This window comes from Macaca fascicularis, chromosome 6 (assembly GCF_037993035.2).
Source record: "Macaca fascicularis isolate 582-1 chromosome 6, T2T-MFA8v1.1".
NCBI classification, from domain to species: Eukaryota; Metazoa; Chordata; class Mammalia; order Primates; family Cercopithecidae; genus Macaca; species Macaca fascicularis.
The window spans coordinates 87,613,730-87,631,516 of record NC_088380.1 but is presented as its reverse complement, the minus strand read 5'-3'; the positions used below and the strand labels follow the sequence as shown (position 1 = coordinate 87,631,516).

Here is a 17,787-nt window from a genome sequence, read left to right as displayed (position 1 = left end):
GCTTTGGTAAATGGCATTCTTTAAATTTCAATTTTTGATTATTCATTACCAGTGTATAAAAATATAATTGATGTTTGCACATGGATCATATATTCAGCAACTTTCAAAATTAGTTTATAGGTTACAGTAACTTTTTTGTAGATTTTATATGATTTTTCTGTGTAGTCATGTCGTCTGTAAATAAAAAGTTTTAGTTCTTCCTTTCCAATCTGTTTGATTTCTATTTCTTTTTCTTGCCTTAATTCAACTCTCTGGGAACCTCCAGTAGGATGTTTAAAGTAAATGGTAAAAACATAAATGCTTGCCTTTTTTCTGGTTTTAGGAATAAATAATTTAGTCTTTCACCATTAAATATGATGTTAGCTGTGGGTTGAACATAGATGCCCTTTATCAGATTGAGGAAGTTCCTTTTTATTGCTTCTTTTTTAAGAGTTTTACTTGGAATGGATGTTGGATTATGTCAAATACTTTTCCTGTATCTATTGAGATGTTTATATAAATATAAATATATAGAGATATATTTATAGAGATATAGAGATATATATTTACATAAACATCCCAATAGATACAGGAAAATAGATACACTAAATAGATGTATATATAAAAATATATTATAAATAAATAAATTATATATATACACATCTATTTAGGGATCTGTTTTATCTGTCGAGCAATCGTTTGATTGATGTGTCTTATCTTTCTATTTCTTAATGAAATGAATTACGGCTGGGTGTGGTGGCTCACACCTGTAATCCCAGCATTTTGGGAGGCTGAGGCAGGTAGATCTCCTGAGGTCAGGAGTTCGAGACTAGCCTGGCCAACATAGCGAAACCCTATCTCTACTAAAAATACAAAAATTAGCCGGGTATGGTGGTGGGCACCTGTAATCCCAGCTGCTCAGGAGGCTGAGGCAGGAGAATCGCTTGAACCTGGGAGGCGGAGGTTGCAGTGAGCCGAGATCACGCCATTGCATTCCAGCCTGGGTGACAAGAGCGAGACTCCGTCTCAAATATATATATATAATGAATTACATTGATTTTCTAATGTAAAGAAAACCTTAAATTTCTGGGATAAATTCTATTTTGTATTAATCCATTTTATATCTTTTTGGATTAGATTTGCTAAAATTTTGTTAAAATTCTTTACTTTTATGTTTGTGAGGGTAATTGATCCATAATTTACTTTTCTTGAAATGTTTTTGTCTGATTTTGGTATTGAAATAGTGCTAACCTCATAGAATAAATTGGGAAATATTCCCTCCTCTTCAATTTAATCTAAGAGTTTGTGTAAAGTTGATATTATTTCTTCTTTAAATGTTTGGTGAAATTCCCTGGTGAAGTCACTCAGGCCTGAAATTGGTTTTGGTTATTTGTTTGTTCATTTTTGTTGTTATTCATGGGAATTTTTAAACTAAAAATCTGATTTTTAAAAAATAGATATAGGGCATTTGGGCTATTTTTTTTCTTGTGTGAGTGTTGGCAATTTTTATCTTTCAAAGAATTTCACTATTTCATTTAATTCACTGAATTTATTAAAATTAAGTTTCATAATATTTTCTTATTGTTTATTTCTATAGAATTGATAGAGATATTACCTCATTCATTATATTGATAATTCATGTCTTTTATATTTTATCAGATTAGCTTGTATAGAGGTTTATTAATTATATTGATCTTTTCAAAGAACCATCTTTTGTTTTCACTTATTTTACACTGATATTATTATTATTTTCTTCTGTTTACATTGGGTTTCATATCCTCTTCTTTTTCTAGTTTCTTAATGTGGAATCTGAAGTCATTGATTTGAAACTTTTCTTCTCTAATATGTGTTTAGGGGATACTTTTAAAATGAAGTACTACTTCATTGCATCCCAGAGATTTTGATATGCTATGTTTTAATTTTTATTCAGTTTAAAATAATTTTAATAGCCCTTTTGATATTTTCATTGACCCTTGAGTTACTTAAAATTTTGTGCTTTAGTTTCCCAATAGATAGAAATATTCCACATATCTTTTTGTTATTGATTTCCACCTTAATTCTATACTTAGAGAATATATTTTGCCTCATGTAAATACTTTTGCATTTATTGAAAATCATCTTATGACCCAGAATATAGTTTATCTTGGTAAGTGGTTGGTATACATTTGAAAAGAATGTGTATTTGCTCTTGTTGAGTAGAATGTTCTATAAATATCAATTAGGTGAGGTTGGTTTACAGTATTCAAGTCTTCTGTATGTTTTCTGATTTTTCTGTCTACTTATTTCATCAATTGTTGATAAAGGAATGTTCTAATCTTTCATAATTCTATCTCATTTTGCTTCAGGTATTTTGAACCTCTGTTATTAGAAGCATGCATTTTTCATGTTGTAATATTCTCCTGATGATTGGACACTTTATCATTAAGAAATTGCTCTCTTTTCCCCTGCTGATATTTCTTATTCTGAAATCTATTTTGTCTGATTTTAATATAATGTCTCTGTCTCCCTTTTGGTTAGTGTTAGCATATTATGTATTTTCCCATCCTTTTACTTGTCATATATTCTTGTCTTTTTTATTTAGATTGAGTATCTTAAAAATATATATAGTGGTTCTTTTAAATCCAATCTGACAATCTCTGCCTTTCAATGGAGGTTTTTGGATGATTTACACTTAATTAAAATATTGATATGCTTGGCTCTGAATCCACTATCTTGCTAATTTTTCTATTTGCCTCTTCTGTTCTTCATTATCTTTCCTCATTTTTTTCTATTTCTTTTGAAATAATTTGAATATTTTCCAAAAATTCCATTCTGTCTCCTTTGTTGGCTTATTAGCTATGAGTCATTGTTTAAATTGTTACTGGCTGCTTTAGGTTTTATAGTATATACCTTCACTTTTCGCAGTCTACTTTCAGGTGATATTTTACTACAGTAGTCCTGCTCACATATCTGCAATTTTACTTTCTTTGGCTTCAGTTACCAGCAGTCAATGACAGTCAGAAAAGAGGTGAGTATAGTATAACAAAATATTTTGAGAGAGAGAGGCCATACTCATATAACTTTTATTACAGTATATTGTTATAATTGCTCTATTTTATTATTGTTAATTTCTTACTGTGCCTAATTTATAAATTAAATTTTATCATATGTATGTATGTAGAGGAAAAAACATACTATATGTAAGATTTGGTACTATCCACAGTTTCAAACATCCACAGGGTGTCTTAGAATGTATCCCTTGAAGATAAGGGGGACAACTATACTTCACATAAAGTATCAATATAAGAATCTTACAATGATATATTTCTATATCCCCTAGACATGGTCTTTGTACAAGTATTGTCATGCATTTTGCTTCTAAATATAAAGCCCCACCATACATTCATACCATTTTTACCTTAACGTGTCAATTATCGTTGAAAAACATTTACATAATGAGAAAAATATGCTTACTTATAGTTAGTGTAGTCAGTGCTCTTCATTCTTTGCATAAATCCAGATTACCAACTGTTATCATTTTTCTTCTGCATGAAGAAGTTTCTTAAATATTTATTGCTATGTAGGCTATTGATGAATTATTTTAGATTTGTATGTCTAACAAAGTCTTTATTTGCCTTTGTTTGCGAGCGACATTTCTGCAGGATAAAGAATTCTAGGTGGACAATTTTCTTTCAGTGCTTTAAAGATCTTATTCCACAGTCTTCTCGCTTGCTTTGTCTCAGGTAAGAAACCAGCCTTCATCTTTACCTTTATTCTTCTGTGAGTAATGGGTCTTTTTCTTCCTTTCTTTCAGATTTTCTCTTTACCACTGGCTTTAAGCAATTTCATTATTGAGGGTTTTGGTTTAATTTTCATCATGTTTCTTGTGCTAGAATATTTGCTGAGCTTCTTGGGTCTGTAAGTTTATAGTTTTTGTCAAATTTAAAATTTTTCAGTCATTACTTCTTCAAATTTTTTTCTGCCCCTTCTCTCTTTTGGAGACTCCAATTACATATTATTTTGGCCACTTAAGCTGTCCCACAGTTTAGAGATGCTCTTTTCCTTTTTACTTTTCAGCCATTTTTCCTCTCTCTGCTTCATTTTGGACAGTTTTGATTATTACAACATCTTCAACTTCACTCTTTTATTCTGAATTGTTTAACCTGCTGTTAATCCCATTCAATTTTTTTTTATCTTAGACAATGTCATTTTCATCTCTAAATGTTTTATATAGGCCGGTTATAAATGTCTTTTACGTGCCTCTATGTAACATATTCAATAATTCTTCTAGCTTCTTGAACATTTGAAATATGAATATAATAGCATTTTAATGTTCTTATCTATTTCTATTGTGTGTATCTACTCTCATTTTTATAATTTCTGGGTCTGTCCATTGACTAAGTTTTCTTCTTCTTCTTCTTCTTCTTCTTCTTATTATTATTATTATTATTATTATTATTATTGGTATGCCCTGCTTCTTTGCAATCCCAGTAGCTTTCTGTTGGATTCCGTATGTTTTAAATTTTACTTGTTTAAGGTTGGATACTTCCTATCCCTACAAATACTACTATACATTGTTCAGAGATATGGTTAAGGTACTTAGAAACAGTTTGATTCTTTCAGGTCACTCTTTTAAACTGTGTTAGGTGGCCCTAGAGCTGTCATAAGTTTAGTATTACTTTTCCCTCCACTATTGAGTAAAGATTCTTCTTAAGATTTTAAACCTTCTCCAAGAATTATGAGGCTTTTTAGACTGCCTATTGGAAACAGGTGCTATTGCCAGTGCTGGGTGAAGACTAATCCTTTAGGATCATTTTTTCCTTAGACTTGGATAGATTTCTCACACATATGCACTGGTCAGTCCTCAACTGAATATTCTAGGAGAAAACTCTAAATATCCCAAGTTAAGTCTGCATCACTCTCTCCTTTCCTCTCATCTCTATTATTGTGGCTTGCAACCTCTAGGAACCGTCAATTTTCAGAACTCTTGGCTCTCATCGCCTCAACTCAAGTTTTTGAACGGGCTCTAGGTAGGTTCCTTCTTCCTGTACTGTATGAAAACTTTCTTTAGGCAATAAATTGGGACAATTATATGACTCACCTCATTTGTTTTCTATTAATCAGAAGTTACTGTTCTTTGCCTGATGTCTAATATCTTGAGTGTCTTTTTTTTTCCTGTATTATGTCCATTATCTTTTTAGTTGTTTAAGAAAGAAGGGTAAATGCTGCGCCTCTTATTTCATCTGGATCAGAAACAGAAGTCCTGGGTGGTTTTATTTTCATAGTTTTACTTTTCTTCATTTTTCTAGTTTCTCTAAAATAATACATGCATGCATATAAAACTTAATAATAAAAATACGTGACTTATTTTAATAAAATACTCAGGATAGTATTAAAGGACTAGATTTAGTAATTGATCATAATGATATGCCTGAATATACAATAGTTATATAAATAGTTTTCAATGTCTTTAACAATATTGAAATTACGTCAGATATTTTTTTCCCTAAGGAAGAGAACATCAGGGGGTGCGCGGATTCATAAATTAGCAGATAAAAATGGAAAGGCCTTATTTGAAAAGAAAAATATGTGACTTTTTAAATATATAAAACCAATTTAATAAACCATAGCATGTTACAATGAAATCTGTGAAAACAGCATTAACGTATCTCCACATATAAATTACCCCGAATCTTACTTATTCTAGATTCCAACATATTTCTCAAAGAATCGTTCATAAAACCTTTTAGTTCCCATTTACAGATGTTTCTCCCATGACCAAACAGCTAATTCTGTGGTTTAAATGCTCCACTTCAAATAACATCTTACACTTTCCCCAGTCTCAGAAATCCATCACACTACTAAAAAACCTGTTTCCACATCTGTAACTTTGGCTTTTATGATCGCCTTGGGTGGCTCGTTTTTCCTGGAATTTTCAAAGCCCAGATTATAAAACAATCTTTCTGAAAAAGGTATCTGAAATTAACTATTTTTTGCTCTGGTTGTTTGAAGGGGGGAAACAGTCTAGGGTATTTTCAGAATTTAACATTGCCGTTTGCATTATATCCAGCACAAATAGATACGACAGAGGAGTACTGATGCCAGGAATGTGTCCCACGTAGCCTTCCTATTTAAGTAAACTGAAGATTGCCTCCTCAATTAGTTGAAACTTCTGGGTGGTCTTCTAGAAAATAGCTCTTTGAAGAAAGCAGTGCACTAATAATACTGTAAATGTAAAATAACATTAGTTCTTTAGCTTTGAAGCTAAGAAAGAATGAATAGCAATTAGATATTTTGTTTGTTCATATACAATTTCCTATGTCTGACCTTTCAGAAGGAAAAATTCTATATAAATCCAATGAAAAAAATTTAAGTTTATATATTCGGGCTTAGAATTAGCCAGTAATTTGGGTCATGTGTGTAAACTATCTGATTTGTTTACTTTTATAGGTGCATGCACACACACACACAACCTTCTATAGTAAAATAACTGTATAATAAATTTTAAATATCTGGGGATATGTAGTAAATAAAAAAACTCTCTCTTTCTGAGAAAATTGGCCATTATTTAACCTATTCTGCACATTTGATTTCACTTTCTAGTCTAAAATCACCCCGCATGTGCCCTTGATGTTATCACTCCACTGCAGCCTGCCTTAGGTAAAACAATAATGTTGTTGAAGTTGGTTTTGTGGGCACTCTAATTCCCTTCCAGAGACTCCTTTTTCCCTTGTATTCTTCTTGTCTGGGGAGTGAAAAAAAATTGTAGTTCAATTATAAGGCCTTTTATTAATGAAAATGTTCATTTAGGTAGCTACCTATATTTCCAGGGAAACATAGGACAAGCCAGTAATATTAGTAATCTTCCTTATGCAAATGCCCATAACTTTGATTTTCATTAATACAAGAGCTATGTGTATGTAGCCATTTGACAAAGAGGACAGTCATTATTTAGGTGCTCAGCATATTCAACTTTGGTATTAGCTAAATCCACTGATCCATAACCCTCCTCGCCCCACTCTTCCGAACAGGAAGGATAGTCAAAATAATTTTATCATGAAAAATGGAAATTTCCTACAAACAGGAGCTTAATATGTGGGATTGATTGGCCAATGAACTGAGTAAATTTAAATAAGGTAGACCATGTGCCTATTGTCGGCTTTGTGAATCCTCCAGGCAAGTTCATTCTAAATGGCATTTTGCCTATGCAAATACAATGCATGTACTAAGAATTGTACTTAAGCCTCAACACCGAGCCTTGAATTTAAGTTCCCATGGTTCTGCTCAGCCTCATCAAATATGGACCAAATGGTCATTGTTGGCAAATGAATATTGACATGGTCTTCAGTTTAGTTTTCTTTGTTTATGGCTTTATTAGAGGAATTTTTAGTAGCTCTTTCTCACTGTACATAGCAGAGGGTGATAGAAGAGTTCTTTTTCTGTCTACCGTTGCCCTGAATGCATCGTTTTCTAGAGTTATTGTGTCTTCTCTCTTCAGTCTCTATTAATGTCTTCCATTTAAATAAGCTTTCCTCAAATACCCATTCTCCTAAGTTAAAAAAAAAAAAAAAAAAGAATCAAAAGCTGCATTTGGCAAATACTAGCACAGGAAATTTTCCAAAATTGTGAATGCCCACAAAAGAGGTCAACATCCATTTGCTTTTCATGTGCGTTTAATTATTGGAAAGAATTTGATTTGGCAATTACGCTAGTGTTTTGAAGCAACTTCATTTTACGATTGAGAATGAGGACTTCTTAAAGTGGGGACTGTGCCAGTCAGCTCATGCCAGATCTATTGTGGGTATTGAAAAGTTTAACATGTGAAGAGAACTAAATAGAGAATGGCAGGAGCTCTGCTGCTACATCGAGATATGTGGAGCCTGGTGCCTCATGAGAGGTAGCCAAAGTGGATGGTGTGTCAGTGATCACTGGGATGTCTCCTTGGACAAAATAGTTCCCCCATAACTAAAATGTACACTACAGAAAATAAACCTTTAAGTCAAAGGCATTAGTGGAGAAGCAAGAGAGTATTAGAAGACTAAAGGGAAAGAAAATGATGGTTTCAATGGGAGAGGGTCAGGAAGGAGCTAACACTTCGGTCTGACAAGAAATCCTGGAAGTGTATATGCATGAGTAGCTAGAAAGTCCTCGATACCAGAGTGTTCTAAAAAGAGAAAAGACAGAGATTGAGACAAAGGAAGCAATGGGCAGATGTGAAAGCAAATTTGCCTCATCCCAGTTGGCCTATTTTGTGTCATAGAAATTCTTGTCTATCCAATGCTTGTATCTTAAGAAAACCAAGAGAGTAAAAACAGCCTTTTGATGTTTCAGTACACGAACAATAACTCAGAATGTTCTATATAAATGCATTTCCAGTATTTAAATATTTTAACACCAAAGAGCAAAAATCAAAGGTATATTCCATCTTTCTGATACTCTCATTTTCCCCCCAATATATAAATGAAGGAATAGAATATGTCAAAACATTACAATTAACAGATATAACTTGCAAAATAGTTATGAAGAAATTTTTTCAGCATATGTGTTGGAGATACAAGGATTAATAATACAATGTGGACATTGCTCTCATCAAGTAAGTTGCATTCTAATTAGCAAAGTTGAGTATCTAATCACTTAGTGTGACACCAAATGCTGAGATTGAGATTTAAAGTGGTTATTCTTTGTTTAGATGCTATAATAGTGAGAAATATTTGGGGACACAGATTGCATTTTATGTACTTGCTCCTAAAACACTGTCGAATGAATGTTTTGAATATGATGCCAGCAAGTAGCTATTTATATTGTTTATGCATACGCCTGAACAGAAATTTATTCTCTTGCTGACAGGCTTATTTTGAAAAGACCTTCCTAAACTATCACTAGAAAATGCAAATTGTGGTCAGGAGGTTCCTAACTGAAGACTACTTTATTCTCCTCCATGAGAGGAATGGCAGATGTGTCCTTAGGCCATTCACTACATACTGAGAGAAAATTGGCCATTTTTTGCAGTTTTTATAAATTGATTTTGACTACGCCAGCACTGAAATTAAATGAATCATTTTCTTTTCCTTATTTCCTGTGGGTTTTGGGGAGGGATTTGCTTTATAAATACCACTTGCTCTTCCTTATACCAGTTTTGTTTTACATATTTGTAATTTTTGAGGGCATTTCCTCTTGTTCTATATTCCAAAATACGTGTCACCTTCACTTTCAAACAGTCAGTTCCGCCTATTAACTGCTGTTATTGTTGTTTATTTTTAACAATGGCATTTTTACAGAATGAAAATTCTTCCCTTGAAATTCAGGAATGAAAAAACAACACACCCTTCCAGATGTGGAGGAAATAAACCTCATCCTGCTCTTGAACTCCCTGAAATTTAAGTGATCTTCTTTTGTTTTCTGTCACTTTGCACCCCACCTGCTGTACTGTCTACTCCCACCCATTGGCCCAGCAGTGCGGATTTAGAGAACTTCCCTAAATTCACTTGCTGTCTCCAAAATGGCAGGTGGACGGCAGGTGCTGGGGGCTGGACGGTGAAGGGGATGAGGCGCGTGTGTGTGTGTGCATTGAATTTGATGTGTAACATTTTTAGTCAGCATTAACAGAATGAAGAGGTGGCATGGTTGTCTCTGAATTAGTTCATCACTAGAACATACTACCTGAAAACTAGCAACATTGATCCTTCTTACTTTATTGTTGCTATTCCTATTGCCAACTAAGATAAGAATGAACATATGTAGATTTCACTATTTTTGTCTCTCAGCCAAGACAAAGGAAGTTTCCATAAGCCTGGCAAGAAAGGACAAGCAGAATTCAGAAAGTCTCACTAGAACTGATTCTATTTGACAGGCTGGTCTTGTTCCCCCTTCTACCTTTTCACCTCTAGCAACAGCTGTTCATTGTTTTACCTGTCATAATTTTCTCTTTTTAAGACAGGTAGGCTAATTATGCCAGGAGTGGATCAAAGGGGACAATCCTTAAGCAAATTTTAAATTAGCACGTAGGAGGAAATGAGATTGGTAATTTGGCCTCAAGTCTTGACCTTTCCTTTGTTGTTTTTTTTTTTCTATTTGCTACATTTTATATCTCTAATTGTTGTTTTGGCTCTGTCATTGGTGATAGTACAATTTCAAATAATCTCCAGTGTGCCAGGGTAGAGAAATGGAGTAGGAAATGATGGTGAAAATCAAAAACCCATATGCTTTATGTTCTCCTACAAATGGACTTCAAGAACTTGTGTGGAAATAATTGCAAGAAAGTATAGATAGTCATATGTTCTTGGCCAAAAATGGCCCTTTTCTATCAGAGTACATTATTCTCTTCAAATAAGCAGCACATATTTGGAAGATTTGCCCTTGACAAGTTCAGATCGAGGCACCGACAAGAGAGAAAAGGTCACACCAATCAACTCCAATAATAGAGTAACTGAATTCCCTTAGTAAATACTTCAGATAATTCCAGTTACCTCTAGTTCACGGTCATATACAGCTATGTTTAGAACTACAGAAATGCCAGTCTCCTTATTCATTCATTGAACACTCACTGAAAACTCAAGATTAAGACTAATAAATCCAGGAGTATAAAGACTAATAAAATGTGGTCCTTGTCCTCAGGAAGTTTACACTTTTGTAACATTAGCATGGGGTCAAACTGTTTTAGATGCTTCATTAATAGTTTGAGAATCAAATGATTTTTTTACATTTGTATGAAATGTGATGATTTAGTCAATAAGTTGTGTGTGTGTGTGTGTGTGTGTGTGTGATGTCTAATATCTAGAAGTCTTCCGCATATGGTTGTACAGGTTGTGTACTGAACAATATCTAGAAGTCTGCAGCATATGGTTGCGCAGGTTGTATACTGTATAATTCTGGGGGCTTCCATCTATCCTGCAGTGTGCAGTGCAAAGTCACAGATGCATACATAGCATCCCTGAGCTTCTACTGTGTGTCAGAGGACACAGCGGTAAACATAGTTTCTACCTCCTTGGAGCTTGCATTCTAGTAGTTATACATGCAGACAATGAGCTGGCTTCTGCTATCAAATCCCATACCATTTTTCCAGTACCATTTTAAAGTATGTGGCTTGACAATCTTTTGATATAACCCATTATGAAAATGGGTCTTAGATGTATAAATGATTACACTGATCATTGAATTTATAACAATAGCTATGTTAGTATGCCCTTACTAAAGAATAAGTGAGAATCTAGTAGCTAAAGGCTAACCCATTGTATTTTGAAATCTTTACATTTTATTTCTATAAAAAATGGAAAGTCTTTTAAAAGTGTGCTCCACATGCATCTTCCCTAGTAAACAGAGTATGCATGGCAGATTGAGAAGCTCCCTCTTTGTACTGTGTACTTTGTACACAGTTATATCTTCTTACGAGGTATGTAAAGGTAAGGTAAGTAACCTGCAGTGGTGTCGCACTGGTTAGAAGGCCTGATTGCACTAGGGAAAGTTCTCATTAATTTTATGTTCAAGGCTTTTTTGTCTTGCCCCTGACTCCCTGTCCAATCTCACCTCCAGCCACTCTACTATAATCACCCCACTCTCCAATTACACGAGCTCCATGCAGTCACACAAGCAGGCCAAGCTCCCTCACAGTTCATTTGATTAAGCAGCCAACCCTTCCCCTCTTCTCTATCTCCTCTTTGTCTTTCAGTACAGTTGAATGATCACCTTTCTGAAACAGTTTCTATATCCCGCCAGCCAGGCTGGGTTAGGTGCCTGCTGAGTCTCCCACTCTGCACAGTTTTAGTGGACACCATTCCGACTGCATGCTGGAGAGCCCCTCCTCTTTTTCCAATAGTATCCTGACTATGCCTCTATGTACTTGCCACCCTGTTCTTTTATATTGCTTCCCAGCCTCTCTTGAGGGTAACTGCTTTGGGATCTGAAGCTGAGCCTTATTTCTACTTGCCAGGTATAAGATGGATTCTCAATGGATAATTTTTTGAATGACAGCTTCATATGGCACAGCACATAATTTAGGCACCCCTGAGATATATAAGGCTGGAATCTCTCTCTTTGGATATGCTCAGATTGTTTACTTGCATATCTGGTGTTTTTTTTCCCTATTGTAATGCCTATCCTTCAAGTCATTGCTCCCATTCTCAAGGGACGTGCTGCTGGTCTCTTCGTAGATGTTCATTACCACTAAAAAACACTACTCCTTGACCTCTTTTCAGTTGCTATCTTCCTCCTCCTTCTGCCCCCTCCTCCTCCCCGCAGTCTGCTTCTCCCTCTTTGTTTTGTTCCTGTTGTTTTCTGTTTGCTTCTCGGCAGTAGGGGGCCTGTTTTTTAAACAATTGCCTGCTGAGAATGCACACTTTTAGAAGTCCATCTCAGATCTACGTTATATTTCCCATGACATTTATATGGTCAGTATTCTCTCAGTATTTGCAGTACTGTGCTCACTAAGACTTATTTTGAGGTGTGCAGTTATTACTAACCTCTGAGGGTGATGACTGGCAGCTGTGTATGTGAGGTTTTTCCACAATTTTTAAATAGCAGTTCCTTTCTGAAGTGCGTAATGTCACCACTTCCCTTGCTTTCCAGGTTCTGTATTTTTAGGATTACACTTCATCATCCAGATCTAAATGTATCTGTGTATCTGCTAAAGTTAATGAGGTATAAGAGATTATTCAAAGGTCACATTATCCTCAACTGCAGGCACATTATCCTCAACTGTCATTTGTCCAACACTGATGAGAATTTGAGTCTTTTATGTAATTGCTCATGGCACTACCATGGCTTTCTATGAAAATTATGGAAGAGAGAAGCTTAGTTCTTTGTAGCTGCTCATTTCCTCTTAACTTTGTTAGTACTCACCCAGGAACCCTGCCACCTCTACACTGCTCTCACTGCTATAATACTTCACAAAACCATGAGCACGTTTGAAATGGAAACAACCTTGGGGAACTTTGTATTGGTAACTGTAATGATGGGAATTTGGAGGCCAGGTTGAAAGGGAGGATCTGTGAGAGAGGTGTGGAGCTGATAATTTTGTGGTATTTAGAATAATGTAAAACCTGAGACTTTTTATACCCAGCTTCCCTCATTCTTAGGACAATAGTGCCCATATTGTTACGTATTTTGCTCATCTATGATTATTTAGTTCTGAGTCAATGGCAAGCTTTTATACTTAACGTGAAAGTTTTAAATGTCATTGTTCTTCGTAAAAGAAAGCTACAAATTATGTAGATATTTTTGAAGTCTTGAGTAGTAGTTTCTAGCTAAGATTCCATGCCTGTGAAGAAAGTTGGTTAAATGATTTCATGTGTTTTCAGGATGAACAAATTCCTCAGCCAAAGAAGTTGTAAATGAGAATTATTTAGTTTTAAAAGCTTAAAAAACACCTTCAAAGATCACTATAATTTAAAAACCTATTAGGATGAATTATTCAGCTATATCCTGCATCACAAAGCCAATTTGGAAACTCAATTTAATGAGCTTAGTTGTCAATATTTGCTAAATTAATTGGAAGATATTGTATTTTCCCTTTTTTGAGCTGTGTAGACACAGCCCTTTTGGCTAGAACACACTTTGTTACTTATAAAACAATGAACTGAATTCTGATGAGGTCATGTTTTGACGTAGGATGGGGACAAATAGTAAACTTTCTTAAGGATTTTGGAAGATACATGAAAAGAGGCAGCCAACAGAGATGAGGACTGACTGCATGAAGTACATTGGAGAGAATAGACGTTTCTGCTGCTAAAAACTATTAATATATTATTTTTATTTTTATTATGAATTAGTATAACTAGGTACCACAGTAAATCAATGATCATAAAACTTTTCATTGTATGTAGTCAAAAATCAGAATTGACCCGTATTTTAAAATCTTTCTATGCCTTCTCAGAGTCTGGTCATCATTTAAAATATCTGTGAGTTGCCTGATTCTTGTTGTTTATTAACTACTTTAGAATGACACATGGGATGCAGTGGTGAGCTTAGTGTTTTTGCAATATGTAGAGAACTTGTTACTGCCACATTTGTGATGGCACCAAAGCTGTCATGTAGATGTTTTGCAGTTGTATTTTTAGATCCAATGTTAATATAATGTTTAACTGACAGCTGTTGAAATTTTGAACTTTTAAAGAGATTAAAAATTGTAATGAAATTGAGTCTTAAAATATTGTTTTGTTTTCTCAATTAGAAACACTTTCAAATGCATTTAGTTGAAACTGATGTAATGATCAATTTCCTACCTGTATAAACCCTAGTGCTAGAAATCTTATTTTAAAAACTCTTGTTTCAAATTATAAAACCTGTAACTAAGAGGTTTGTATTCATTTAGTTGTGTGCATAAGAGCACAAGAGTCTAAACTCATTTTTATATAACCTACATTTAAAAGCCGTCCTAAAAATTCTAAATTCTAAATTTCCTCCACTGCGCCTGGCCAATTCTAAATTTCCTAAAAATTCTCAATTTTATTTGTACATTATAATATGAAGAGGAGAGTTATTCTATATATTTCAAATGATGTATAGCGTGGGCAAATAAGGAGACCTCCTCTCTACAAAAAGTCAAAAATCATCCTGGTGCAGTGGCACGTGACGGTGGTCCCAGCTATTTGGAGAGCTGAGGTGAAAGAATCACTTGAGCCCAGGAGGTCGAGGTTGCAGTGAGCTGTGATCACACCATTGCACTCCAGCCTTGGTGACAGAGACAGACCTTGTCTCAAATAATTAATTAATTAATTAATTAATTAAAATAAAATGATGTAAAAGAATAATTTTAAATGAAAGTTGTTTTATTTGTTTTTGTCCATTTTTTATTTGTGCTTGATAAGAAACAATGAGATAGCAATCTAAGCTGTTGATAATTCCCAGAACATTCCTTTAGAGTGTTCCAGACAAAATTATACATAATTGGTTACAAGGGGCCTTCTGATCAATTTAAAATGCCTCTGTTTAGGTTCATTCTATTTAAATTCAAATTCACTAGGGAATAAGTCATGTATACCTTTGTAAAGTCCTTAATTTAGTGCCAAATTCTTTGTCAATGTTCAAAATTCATTTACTATTACTGATCATAATAATGAGTCATTTGATTTTACACATTAAGAAAAATATTTTCAAGGTCGAACTTTATGTTATTTAATACAATGCTTTGTTATTGATCAGATTTTTGATCACAGAATCAAGAATGAGTGAATCTGTAAAATGATATCTTTCCTATATGAGTATGTCTAACAAGCATATCCATTAAAGAGTATTTATTATAAAGCAAATATACCATAGTAGCATTTAGCATATTAAACCACAAAGAAATTATGAGTTAGCATGAGAAGTGGCAACATTACTTATTTATATTCTGACAGATTTAATTGTCTTTTAAGAATTGTTCATGAGGTAATTTTATTTTTGATGATCTTTATGTACAATGATAGAACATAGATGTTTTCTACTGCAGCCTATGGAGGATGCATTTTTAATAGCATCACAATGTAATATTCATATTGGTTGTCTAGTTTTTAGTGTTCTTTGGCAAAATTATGATTTTAGGGCATAAAAAATAGGATCAGTTTTTCAGAGATAAACACAGGGGAAGATAAGAGGTTTATTTCCTTTTAATGTCACCATCATCATCAAAATGTATTGCTTAATATTTATTTATTGACTTCCTCTACTATCTGGTCCAGAAACAGGCTATTAATTATGGAACACATGCCCATAAAAACCTATATGAAATCTCATGTAACTGAAAAATTTTTTAGTAGATAGTGAGAATACCTACAGAAACATGCTAAATATTATCTATAGGTATTCTAGACTTTTAGTTACTCAGAGACAAGAAATACGTGATCCCTACATTTATTAATATATCTGTGTACTACTTTCCCCATATATCCTAAATATTTGCTTAAAGGCTGTGGACATGAACATTATAAACACAAAATACGATGTGTGCTTTTGCTCAGATAGGACTTTTATATTTGTTTTAGAAAATCAATAAATAAACAAAACAACTGCAGAATCCACTTAAAAAGCTGGTTTTGGAGAAGTCTAACCCCCATCTCAAGGATTATCTAAAGCAGGTTCTAAGGGGCCAGTGAGCAGCCTGAGCAAATGCACTTCGATTAGGTGAAAAGGTGCTGAGTTTGTCTCAAACTCTGTCAATATTCTCTGAGAGAGAGCTAGCAAAGAGCAACAGCCAAAAACAGGAAGTAAATTGAATTGCTACTTAAACAAGCATTATTGATATTATCCCTTTAAAAATCCATGAATTTGTTTGCTAATGAGGACAGTCCTAAAATGCAACATAAGTAGAATATACAATCTGATATCTCCAGTAAGAAAAAATTAAATCATAATCGTAACAACTAACATGGAGCTTGAATATTTGGCGTCAACTCTTTTAATTGACAGATAAAAAATACTTGACCTTAAAGCAGTTGAATCACTTATTCAAGGGTCACACAGCTAAAAAGGGGTAGATGAAGAAATGAAACTAAATTCTACCTTTCCTCCGTTGTACCCATTGCCGTATTTCCCCAACTCCCCAGGATAGCTCCAATTTACATGTTACTGTTTTCCTAGTATAGTTGTAAGTAGTTATCCTACTTACTCTGTGCCTGGTTCGATGATAAATAATCCTATGACCACATCAAATATCAAATAATGTAATAAATATGAAATATAGGGAAAAGAGAAAAGAATAAATTGTGTAAGAGTGGGTGAGAAAGATTTGGAGGTGATGGATGGATAAATAAAAGCAAGAAAGTAAAACAGAAAAAGCTTAGAAAGAGAATAAAAAATTTGGGGGAAAAACAGGATAGAAATAGGCTGATTTCAAAACATGGAGGAGAAAATGGAATATAAATTATTTGTACATTTAAGAATGCAGGTTTCCGAGTCATGAGGATCCTAGGTTCAGCCTCCCATGTTTTATACGCATGGTACAAATTCATGATTAAGTGAGATTTCTGAGATCTTTAATCAGAAAAGAAACCACAAGTAAATTGTGGAAACATCCACAGCTAAGTGATACTCCAAAAAGCAGTCATTTTAAATGATTTGCTCTAAATCTAAGCAGTTTCTATGCAAGTGGCTAAGGTATACTTGGAGATTCCTTTAGTAGTAACTTCAGGCATTGGCAAGCCTAATAAATATTAAACTGAAATATATGTCCTTATATCACTCAAATATGGTGGTATATATTGCCCCCATAAAAAACTGGGAAGTCTATGGTTGACTTGCTCATTTCTGTTTCTGCCACTGAATCTTTTTCTCCATACCCTGCCAAATCTTCGCAAGAAAAACTTGACATTAAACTCCATAACAAATATTGTTCATAGAGAAGCCATGTTAAGAAGTTCTTGGATCTGAGAATTGTAGTTCAGTATTCGTTTTGTTGTGACATTTCATTTCTTCAAACTTAGAGGCAGTGTGCCAAATATTCACCATTTATTATACATTTGCTACTTTTTTATTGCCCTTCCTTTTATTTTTGAGTGACCTTTTCTTCCTCTTAATTGTCCTCTCTTAAAATCTCCTCTATCTTCTTCCTCTTTTCTACTCCATTTCCACCCACTTTCTACCCTTTGATAATTGAGCCCATAAGAGCAGTGTATTGGCTTCAGAGAAGAGCAGTGGGCCCAGAGTGATGCTTTGAGGGACCTGCACTGCCAGTCCTGCTGAAATCATCCAAAGTCCACAGCCAGTGTTAGATATTTCCGAGACCATCAGTAAAATGACAATTATCCTAACCTTACAGGAAATAAACCATGGCAAATAATAGTTTATAATGACAAATATATTGTTTAAATTGTTAACCTTTTGTGGATGAGAATCATTCTGATTATACATTTTTCGCCT

At 34.1% G+C, this 17,787-nt stretch overlaps 1 protein-coding gene across 5 annotated transcripts in view; it reads left to right on the top strand.

The window, feature by feature from the left end:
- Positions 1-17,787, top strand: part of HAPLN1 (hyaluronan and proteoglycan link protein 1) — an 80,029-nt gene that overhangs the window by 25,538 nt on the left and 36,704 nt on the right. The window contains exons 2-3 of one of the 5 annotated variants that reach the window (XM_065546475.2): positions 2,895-2,986; positions 3,621-3,701. The exons of 1 other annotated variant lie outside the window; for it this stretch is intronic. The gene's annotated coding sequence lies outside the window, so the exon portion shown is untranslated. Of the gene's footprint in view, positions 1-2,883; positions 2,987-3,620; positions 3,702-17,787 lie in introns of all 5 variants that reach the window. 3 more of the 5 variants (XM_065546474.2, XM_065546477.2, XM_065546476.2) reach the window with 3 other exon arrangements.